This window comes from Macaca fascicularis, chromosome 5 (assembly GCF_037993035.2).
Source record: "Macaca fascicularis isolate 582-1 chromosome 5, T2T-MFA8v1.1".
In the NCBI taxonomy this organism is placed as follows: domain Eukaryota; kingdom Metazoa; phylum Chordata; class Mammalia; order Primates; family Cercopithecidae; genus Macaca; species Macaca fascicularis.
In genome coordinates, this window is record NC_088379.1 from 192,863,724 (window position 1) to 192,875,307 (window position 11,584).

At 46.4% G+C, this 11,584-nt stretch overlaps 1 pseudogene; it reads right to left on the bottom strand.

The window, feature by feature from the left end:
• Positions 1–10,358: 10,358 nt before the first annotated feature.
• Positions 10,359–10,458, bottom strand: LOC123573724 (U6 spliceosomal RNA; annotated as a pseudogene).
• Between the last annotated feature and the right edge of the window lie 1,126 nt (positions 10,459–11,584).

Here is an 11,584-nt window from a genome sequence, read left to right on the forward strand (position 1 = left end):
GGATAATGAGAATTCTTCTCCTTGGCTTATCTGATCTTTCAGAACCTGGTTCTGCCTTATGGAATCTCAAGTACACCGTTTCTCTTTTTCTTTTTTCTTTCTTTCTTTTTTAGATGGGGGTCTCACTCTGTTGCCTAGGCTGGAGTGCAGTGACACAATCTCGGCTCACTGCAGCCTCCGCCTCCAAGGTTCAAGCAATTTTCTCAGCCTCCCGAATAGCTGGATTATAGGCGCACCACCACACCTGGCTAATTTGTGTATTTTTAGTGGAGATGGGGTTTCACCATGTTGGCCAGGCTGGTCCCAAACTCCTGACCTCAGTTGATCTACCCTCCTTGGTCTCCCAGAGTTCTGGCCACCGCGCCGGGCCATACACCCTTTCTCTTATCTCAAATGATTACCTACACCCAATCTCTTTTCCAAAACCTAATTCCCCAGTTTGCTTCAAGTAGACCATATTTATTCTTGTGCACCCCTCCCCTCCTCAGCCAGTCCATCCTCCTCTTATTTTTCTAAGCCAATCTTCCTTTCTCTTCTAAACCTGGGTATAGCCAACATCTGTGAAGATACTCACACATACTTGTCAGATACTCTGTCATTTATTCTCACCATCCCCTGAGCTTTCATAACTCTTGAGCTTACTCATTTTGTCAAGAAGACTTTGTAATCTTTGAATCCAATGGAAAATAAACATCAAGCATATTGTCAGGTTTTGAAGTCTCTTAAAGCCTGTTTTAGAGTATTAAATACTTAAATACTTATTATTAAAGCCTGTTTTACTATTAAACAAATATTTATTAAATTATTAATTCTAAAAGAGTCAATATTTTAAGATAATTCTAAAAGCGTTTCAAAAAAGTGTGCTAAACTCTTTTTTTTTTTTTTTTTTTTGAGACGGAGTCTCACTCTGTCGCCCAGGCTGGAGTGCAGTGGCCGGATCTCAGCTCACTGCAAGTTCCACCCCCCGGGTTCCCGCCATTCTCCTGCCTCAGCCTCCCGAGTAGCGGGGACTACAGGCGCCCGCCACCTCGCCCGGCTAGTTTTTTGTATTTTTTAGTAGAGACGGGGTTTCACCGTGTTAGCCAGGATGGTCTCGATCTCCTGACCTCGTGATCCGCCCATCTCGGCCTCCCAAAGTGCTGGGATTACAGGCTTGAGCCATCGCGCCCGGCTGTAAACTCTTATATACTGTTACATGCCCCACAACCCTATGAGGTATATCTACAGCTGATAAAGTAGATGACGTAGTGATTAAGTCACTGAATTAAGGGATTGACCAAGAGCACTGGGTGCAGATGTGGAATTTGAATCTGGTGCCAAATTTCATGATATTTCCTTATTATACTTATTTGTCCTTATTAAATGTTAACTAAATGTCTTGACAATTTATTAAAAAGATGCCTCAAATTTGTATGACAGTTTATCACGAGATGCTTTCATAGGGCTAGAGTAATCACATTACAAGGAACACAGATCATTTTAAGGTAGTTAGATTTTTCATAGGAAAGCTTTTCATTAAAATAAAAATCCTGAAGAAATGTAATTTTTTTTTCACTGTCAAAGAACAAACACAATTATGAATGAGTAAATCATGGTTCTCATGAGTCATTTCATGAACTTTTAACAGTCGTATCCCAGCCGGGCACGCTGTCTCACACCTGTATCCCTAGCACTTAGGGAGACCGAGGTGGGTGGATCACTTGAAGTCAGGAGTTCGAGACCAGCCTGGACAACATGGTGAAACCTCGTCTCTACTAAAAAGACAAAAATTAGCCGGAAATTGCTTGAACCCAGGAGGCGGAAGTTGTAATGAGCCAAGATTGTGCCACTGCACTGCAGCCTGGGCAACAGAGCGAGACTTGGTCTCAAAAAACCAAGACAAGACAAAAACAGAACTATCCCATTTGTTAGCCACATTCCCTTCACCACTGGCCCCAGGCTGGCATACTCTTGGCTTCCAGGTGGGATGAGTATGGCTGGTGCCAAACAAGGCTGTATTCGTTACTTTGGACCGATTCTGCGGCAGGAGAGTACCACGTCCTCCCATTCCAGAAAGGAACAGCGGGGGGCAGGGGTGCACTGGTTGTGGTCCCCGTGTTATCACTCATCTGGAAGGTGTGGCTTCTCTTTGGCTGCTTTTCTCCAAGGCTGCTCCATTAGAAGCAGGGGCTTCGCTCTCACTGGCTTACTTCCTGCAGCTCTAAGAGGTCCAGGAGTCATGTTCAACTGCTTCTTCCTTGCTTAAGAAAGTATTAAAACTTAAGAATCAGGCCAGGCGCAGTGGCTCACGCCTGTAATCCCAGCACTTTGGGAGGATGAAGTGGGTGGATCACCTGAGGTCCGGAGTTCGAGACCAGCCTGACCAACATGGAGAAACCCCATCTCTACTAAAAATACAAAATTAGTTCGGCGTGGTGGCGGGTGCCTGTAATCCCAACTACTCAGGAGGCTGAGGCAGAAGAATCACTTGAACCTAGGAGGTGGAGGTTGCAGTGAGCTGAGATCGCACCATTGCACTCCAGCCCGGGCAACAAGAGCACAGTTCTGTCAAAAAAAAAAAAAAAAAAAAAAAAAAAAAACGCTTAAGATTCAAACATTATGGGGGCCAGGCGCGGTGGCTCACTCCTGTAATCCCAGCACTTTGGGACGCCAAGGCAGGTGGATCGCAAGGTCAAGAGACTGAGACCATCCTGGCCAACATGGTGAAACACCATCTCTACTAAAAATACAAAAATTAGCTGGGAGTGGTGGCGGGCGCCTGTAGTCCCAGCTACTCAGGAGGCTTAGGTAGGAGAATGGCGTGAACCCGGGAGGCGGAGGTTGCAGTGAGCTGAGATCCGGCCACTGCACTCCAGCCTGGACAGAGCAAGACTCTGTCTCAAAAAAAAAAAAAAAGAATCAAACATTATGGTCGACCTCATGATAGCACAGCTGCCCATTTGTTGTTGTAAGTCAGTGCATGCTTGTCTAACCCAACATGTTCAGTTTACTTGTACTCATTTGTAAGGAAGATAATCCTCCTAACAATTCCAACAGAATTAAGAGGTCACCTTCACCTCACCTATTACAACACCGGGGCAAGCCCTTTCTGTTTTCACTAGAGAGAATAGCCTGAGCAAAAGGAACGGGCTGACTTTAGCTGAAATCAGTGAATCCTGAGCAAATAAAGTTCGGATTTTCACCAAAGCTCACAAGCTGAGGAAAGCATCATGCCTCATTGATGGAGTTAGACTGATGTGGACTCTGATTCCAGCTCGGCCACACACTTGCCACGACCTGCAGCAATCCACTGAGCCCTGAGCATCACTTGCACCGTGGGTCACCATCACCGTCTTTCACAAGTCTCTGAGCATCAGGAGAGGCTGGACGAAACACACGTAGGAGCGAGGAGGGTGGTGATGAGAATGGAAATTGCTCTCTGAATGAGCGCGCTTCCTCTCCTCCCCAGAGTCGTTCTTTTCAGCCAAGTCAAGCGCACGGCCCTCTCCGTAAGGCAGAGTGCAGCCGGTGGTGACGGAGGTGGCACAGGTGAATTATTGGCATGTGGGAAATAAAGAGCTCTTTGATGCCCTTTTCAGTTTCTTTTGTTTAGTTTTATATATATATATAAATAATGTGGTAAACTGTATAATTGATATCAAGGCATATATTCAGCTTTTGTTAACGTACTGTTTATCTGAAAACTTTTAGACCACTGGTATAGATTTTTTTTTTATTTTTTGAGACGGAGTCTCGCTCTGTCCCCCCAGCCTGGAGTGCAGTGGCGCGATCTCGGCTCACTGCAGCCTCCGCCTCCTGGGTTCAAGTGGTTCTCCTGCCTCAGCCTCCCAAGTAGCTGAGACTACAGGTGCACGTCACGATGCCCAGCTAATTTTTGTATTTTTAATAGACACGGAGTTTCACCATATTGGCCAGGATGGTCTCGATCTCCTGACCTCATGATCTGCCTGCCTCAGCCTCCCAAAGTTCTGGGATTACAGGCATGAGCCACTGCGCCCGGCCACTGGTATAAATTTTTAAGAAGATTTTTTTTTTCTATTCCATTGTAGTCAATTTCAATAATAAAGCTGCATCATCAAGATATTAAAATTGCTGGGCATGGTGGTGCCCACTTGTAGTTCCAGCTACTTGGGAGGCTGAGGCAGGAGGATCTCAAGCCAGAGAGGTCGAGGCTGCAGTGAGCTATGCTTGTGCCACTGCACTCCAGCCTGGGTGACAGAGCGATACCCTGTCTCTAAAATAAATAAGTAATAAAAATTTAAAAAGATACTAAAATCTACATGCTGCTCACTATCATTAGAGGATATGCATCTTTACCCTCTCATGAAACAAGGAGTCAAAAAGCTTGCTCCACACTTTAAAGTTATATGGTAATTTGGATACCCTTCAGGACCTGGACCTGTTTAAAACAACTGGCATCAAATGTTGTAAGGGATTGGATCTCAGAGAAAAAAGCTGCTTTATAAATAAATTTGACCAGAGGTTATTGTGCCAGCAATATTAGTTCAAACAGAAAATCTGGCCAAGCATGGTGGCTCATACCTGTAATTCCAGCACTTTGGGAGGCCAAGGTGGGCAGATCTCCTGAGGTCAGGAGTTCAAGACAAACCCGGTCAACATGGTGGAAATCTGTCTCTACTAAAAACACAAAAACTTAGTCGGATGTGGTGGCGGCGCCTGTAGTCCCAGCTACTCAGGAGGCTGAGGCAGGAGAATAGCTTGAACCCGGAAGACAGAGGTTGCAGTGAGCCAAGATTGAGCCACTGCACTCCAGCCTAGGGGACAGAGCAAGATTCTGCCTCCAAAGAAAAGAAAAGATAATTTTTGGCCGGGCGCGGTGGCTCAAGCCTGTAATCCCAGCACTTTGGGAGGCCGAGACGGGTGGATCACGAGGTCAGGAGATCGAGACCATCCTGGCTAACACGGTGAAACCCCGTCTCTACTAAAAAATACAAAAAACTAGCCGGGCGAGGTGGCGGGCGCCTGTAGTCCCAGCTACTCAGGAGGCTGAGGCAGGAGAATGGCGTGAACCCGGGAGGTGGAGCTTGCAGTGAGCTGAGATCCGGCCACTGCACCCCAGCCTGGGCGACAGAGCAAGACTCCGTCTCCAAAAAAAAAAAAAAAGAAAAGATAATTTTATGTCATCAAAATATTTTTACAAAACCTGGTGTTGTCTTGCAGAACTTAATGCAGTTGATTTAATTTATTCAACCTACTCAATTTGGTACACAGCAGTGTTGTACAACTGTGAACAGAGTTTCATAGTCTGATTGGAATGAATGAGGAAAGATGGCTGAGAGACAAAATAAATCAATAAATCAGTACTATCCATCTTCTTTCAAAGTATGATGCAGGAAATCCTTCCCCAAATCCACCTTCAAAAGTGCCGAGACCAGCTCGGTCTGGAGACCCTAACCCAGCGGGCTAGAGGAATTAAAGACACACACACAGAAATACAGAGGTGTGAAGTGGGGAATCAGGGGTCTCACAGCCTTCAGAGCTGAGAGCCCCGAACAGAGATTTACCCACGTATTTATTAACAGCAAGCCAGTCTTGGCATTGTTTCTATACATATTAGATTAACTAAAAGTATCCCTTATGGGAAACAAAGGGAGGGGCCGAAATAAAGGGATGGGTTGGGCTAGTTAACTGCAGCAGGAGCATGTCCTTAAGGCCCAGATTGTTCATGCTATTGTTTGTGATTTAAGAATGCCTTTGAGCGTGTTTTCCGCCCTGGGCGGGCCAGGTGTTCCTTGCCCTCATTCCAGTAAACCCACAACCTTCCAGCGTGGGCGTTATGGCCATTATGAACATGTCACAGTGGTGTGGAGATTTTGTTTATGGCCAGTTTTGGGGCCAGTTTATGGCCAGATTTTGGGGGGGCCTGTTCCCAACAAATAGTAGCCTTAGTAGTGATGTAAACAAGAGTATTTCCTTAGCATGCTCAGTCCTTTTACTAAACTTTGCACTCCATTTCCTGGCTGCAACAGCTTAGCATGGATCCGTTGATCAGTATTGTCGGTGCAATCCTGGAGAGACACTGCTTTTTGGCCTCTCCTGTTAAAGTGGTTAAAGAGAATGCTAAGTAGAAAAAGGGAGTGGTTTGCTAGGGTGGAAGCAGCACAGAGACAGAAAACGTCAGGGCCACCCTGAGTAATGAACATTTACATTTAACCAGGTAGGATATAAACTATGGAATGCTTCTTAGTCATAAAGTATCTTTTATAAAGAAAATGGAAGCTGGGCACGGTGGCTCACGCCTGTAATCCCAGCACTTTGGGAGGCCGAGGCAGGCGGATTGCCTGAGCTCAGGAGTTCGAGACCAGCCTGGCCAACATAGTGAAACCCTGTCTCTACTAAAAATACAAAAAATCAGCTGGACATGGTGGTAGTGTTGGAACCGAACTGTCGATTCCCTCCTGGGCAGGGGCCGCCGCGAAGGACCACCGACACGAGATTCACAGCAGAGAGTTATTTATTACTAGCGCGCTAGGGTCCCAAGCTCTAAGTTGGCCCTGGGACCCCGACTGCTTGTTACAGGCTGTTTATATAGGCAAACACAAGTTCAAACACAGCTTATGGCGCGAAATTCAAACAAAGCTTAAGGCGCAAAATGATTGGGTCTAGCTATGGCCTGAGCAAGGTGTCTTATGCTAATTGGTTAGAGCAGGACCTTATGAGGTTTTTTCCTGGAGTTGTTGATTCCGAGAACTTCGAGGCAGGGTGGGACCCCCAGAATTGGCAGGGTGGGACCTCATGAGGTTGTTTCCCAGAATTGGCAGGGTGGGACCCTATCAGGGTGGGTCCTTATCGAGGCAGGGTGGGACCCTATCCAGAGCCACCTGGTGTTAATTTTTTCTATATGAGGCCTAGTTTCTAAGTTTTATGAGGCCCAGTTTCAGTAGGCGCCTGTAATCCCAGCTACTCAGGAGGCTGAGGAAGGAGAATCGCTTGAACCCGAGAGGCAGAAGTTGCAGTGAGCTGAGATCGCTCCACTCACTCCAGCCTGGACGACAGAGCAAGACTCTGTCTCAAAAATAAATAAATAAATAAAATTTAAAAAAAAAGAAATAAAAAAATGGAAACAGCCAGGCACGGTGGCTCATGCCTGAAATCCCAGCATTTTGGGAGGCTGAGGCGGGCGGATCACCTGAGATGATATGGAGAAACCTATATGGAGAAACCCCAGCTCTCCTAAAAGTACAAAATATGCTGGGCATGGTGGTGCGCTTCTCCTGCCTCAGCCTTCCAAGTAGCTGGGATTACAGGCATCCACCACCACGTCAGGCTAATTTTTACATTTTTAGTAGAGACAGGGTTTCACCATGTTGGCCAGGCTGTTCTCGAACTCGTAACCTCAGGAATCCGCCTGCCTCAGCCTCCCAGAGTGCTGGAATTACAGGCGTGAGCCACCATGCCTGGTCACTTTGTAGAGTCTTAAAGAGAGAGAGTGTACCCTTCTCCCCTTGAACTTCAATGTAAACATAATGATAGAAACTGGGTCATCAGATATCCTGTAGGATGGAGGCTGTATGTGTCAAAGAAACAAGAGTGGGGGTCCCTGAATTCATTCTGCCTACCGGATATTACACGAGGAAAATAAACTTCCATCCTCTTTAAGCCACCATTACTTTGCTTTTTAATGTCACTCATAGCTCAAGCTAGTACACGGGATACACTGACTGTCTAAAGCTAAGGTCTGGAAGACCTGACACGGACGGCTGAGCATGGGATTTATCTGAGTTTGGGATAACTGATGGGATCATTCTGAGCTTTTCTGGCAGTGGTGGCGAGGGGAGGTAGCTGAGGGACAGGAGATAAAGCTATGGAAGGAGCAGTGTTAATCCTGGAGAAGGACTCAGACTGTCTCTGCCTTCTAGACTCTGTGGCTTTAATAATGAAGAGCGGCAATTTATAACCTGCGGACCAAAAGCGTTTTCTCGAAACTGATAGTTCCTGCAAAGAGAGAGGATAGAAGGAAACCGATATTTCTACCTAAGTCCCGTGTGCCAGGGACAGGTTCATTGGATTTTAACCCTGTATGAGTAAGCCTTGGTCTTTTCTCTTGACTGCTCTAAGCTTGGAGGAGCAGTACAGTGATAGAACAGCCGTGAATCAGGCCAGCTCACCTGCGCCACGGCCGGCTTCGCCTGAAAACTCCCTCTTCCGTTCTTACCATCTTGCTGCACGCTCAGGCCTTCTCAAGACCACCTTGGGGATGTTCATCATCTCGGAATATGGTGCCTGTCAACAACGATGGAGTTACTCTGTTTAGGTAATGCCAAGAAAAGAATTTGTTTTCCTTACTGCTTTCTCTCATCGGATGCCTTCAGTAAGTAAGCCATCCCTTAGATACAGGCAGATAGAGAAGAGGCACTGTGGTGGGCAGAATTATGAGAATGTCCCCCAAGATTCTCACCCCCCAGTACACATACACCTTCCCCCAGTTTTTCAAACACACATTCATCTGGGTGCTGGCCAGGAGCGGTGGCTCATGCCTGTAATCCCAGCACTCTGGGAGGCTGAGGCGGGTGATCACAAGGTCAAGAGATCAAGACCATCCTGGCCAACATGGTGAAACCCCGTCTCTACTAAACATCCAAAAATTAGCTGGGCGTGGTAGGTGCCTATAATCCCAGCTACTCAGGAGGCTGAGGCAGGAGAATCGCTTGAACCTGGAAGGAGGCGGAGGTTGCAGTGAGCTGAGATTGCACCACTGCACTCCAGCCCGGGCAACAAAGTGACAGAGTGAGACTACATCTGAAAAAAAAATTTTTTTCTGCTTGCTGCTGTGAGGGATTTTGCAGATGTAATTAAGGTCAAATCAATTGACCGTAAGGTAGGGAGGTTGCCCTGGGTAGGCCTGACCTACTCATGTGAGCCCCGAACAAAGCCTGGGCTTTTGTGGTGTGGGAGACGCCATGTGAGGGATTGGTGGCTTGGGAGAAGGATTCTGGAGAGACGCACGGCATGGATCTGACAGTGGCAGACGGTGGCCTCTGACAGCAACTCTCATTGACAGTCAGCAAGAAAATGGGGTCTTCATCCACTCCCATAACTTTAAGGAACTGAGTTCTGTCAACAATGTAAATGAACTTGGAAGCAGACCCCAAACTTGAGAATATATGCTGTCCGACCTACGAGACCCTGAGCAGAGAGCCCAGTCATGGGATGCTGGATTTCTGGCTTGCACAACTGCAAGCTCATCCACGGGTGTTGTTTTCAGATGCTAAGTTTGTGGTCACCTGTTACAATGCAATAGACAACTGACACAGACCCTCCACTGAACTGCTGCTCGGTGACTAAGGAGAGAAAGAAAGAGGATTAGAAGTGGATTCTTCAAGAACGCCTACCTCTTATGTTGGATTCAGAAAACAAATCAAGCCAGGCGCGGTGGCTCACGCCTGTAATCCAGCATTTTGGGAGGCCGAGGCGGGTAGATCACCTGAGGTGAGGAGTTCGAGACCAACCTGGTCCATATGGCGAAACCCCGTCTCTACTAAAAATACAAAAATTAGCTGGGCATGGTGGTGGGTGCCTGTAATCCCAGCTATTCGGAAGACTGAGGCAGGAGAATTGCTTGAACCTGGGAGGTGGAGGTTGCAGTGAGCCGAGACAGTGCCACTGCACTCCAGCCTGGGCAACAGAGTGAGATTGCATCTAAAAAAAAAAAAAAAAGGCCGGGCGCGGTGGCTCAAGCCTGTAATCCCAGCACTTTGGGAGGCCGAGACGGGCGGATCACGAGGTCAGGAGATCGAGGCCATCCTGGCTGACACAGTGAAACCCCGTCTCTACTAAAAAATACAAAAAAACTAGCCGGGCGAGGTGGCGGGGCCTGTGGTCCCAGCTACTCGGGAGGCTGAGGCAGGAGAATGGCGTTAACCCGGGAGGCGGAGCTTGCAGTGAGCCAAGATGGCGCCGCTCACTCCAGCCTGGGCCACAGAGCGAGACTCTGTCTCAAAAAAAAAACAAAAAACAAAAAAAAAAAAAAGAAAACAAATCAAGAATTCTGTTCTAACACAAAATTATTTTATTAGACCAAAATGATAGCTTCAACACAAACCTAGAATAGCTTTGACACAGAATTTAACCTAGAAAGAAAATATACTCGGTGAGGATTTTTTCATGAGAAAGTAATAAATGTTACCTCTCCCCTACAAGGGTGCAACCCTCTCCCTGAACCAAAGTTCTTTAGAAGATACAAAGTATTCATTTTCCAAAAATTCACCTTGCTTATGTCTATACCTGTTCACATAAGACAATGAACTAAATGTCTTCACATCTTCGATGAAATGAGCACAAATTGCTACTAGTTTCAGTATTTTTACATTTTTATTTTAAGAATTTTCGTATTTTAAGAAAATGTGGAATGCTTCACGACTTTGGGTGTCATCCTCATGCAGGGGCCGTGCTAATCTCTGTCTTGTTCCAATTTTAGTATATGTGCTGCTGAAGCGAGCGTGGTTTCTGTTTTTTTTTTGGCCAGATTCTGCATGAGCATCTTCTATAGAGAAGCCTCCTGCAGGTATCGACAGATTCTTGCATTTTGTTTTTCTCCACTTCTTACTCATTCTTGAGAGTTTTCATGTTTGACTACTGGTAGTTAATTGTGTCATCGTGTGGTTGAAGGTCTTTCCATGAAGTTAGTGGTGTACCCCCTCTCAGTATTACCGAGGCTAATACCAGGTACTTACAGATCGTTACCTGTGGCTTTCCACTGTAAGGAGATAAATCCTTCTTCAAAGGAAATCCAACACATAGCACACACATGGATAGTTGAAATTCTCATCCAGCCTTTTGTTTATCCAGCATCTATTTGATGCCAGTCTCCATATGTATGCACAGAAATGTTAGAATGCAACGTGTGGAGAAAAAAAAAAATACCCCAAAACACACACACACACGGTCCCCTCCCCTTGGGTCACTTTTTGTAGACTACAGGTTGCTATGTCAGTTGAATTAATCATGACCAGTACTAAAAAAAATATAAGAGATTTGGGCCAGGCGTGATGGTTCACACCTGTAATCTCAGCTCTTTGGGATGCTGAGGCGGGCAGGTCATTTGAGGTCAGGAGTTTGAGACCAGCCTGGCCAACATAGTGAAATCCTGCCTCTACTAAAAATATTAAAAAATTAGCTGGGCATGGTGGCTCGTGCCTGTAATCCCCCGCTACTCATGAGGAGGAAGCAGGAGAATCCTTTGAGCAGCAGGTGGAGGTTGCGGTGAGCTGAGTTTGCCCCACTGCACTCAGCTTTGGCAACAGAGTGAGACTCCACCTCAAAACAAACAAAAAAAGATTCAGGGCACTTTTTCTGCAGCAAAGCTAAGAGTGTTTCATCAGCTGCATGTCCCATGTCATGTCAAACTGTTTCTTCCAGTGGGTCGTGGTCAGTGGTATGAAAAGTACTGACATAAGGGAGTTACGGTTTAATCCAAGAGGCAAATTCCAACACTAAGGCATTGAAGGAGAGATACGAAGAACTGTGAGCTCATTTATCAGAGGAGGAATTTAATTATCCAAGGAGATCTGGACATACTTCCTGGAGGAAGCGGAAGCTGAAAAGGCAGTAAGTGGAGTGGACG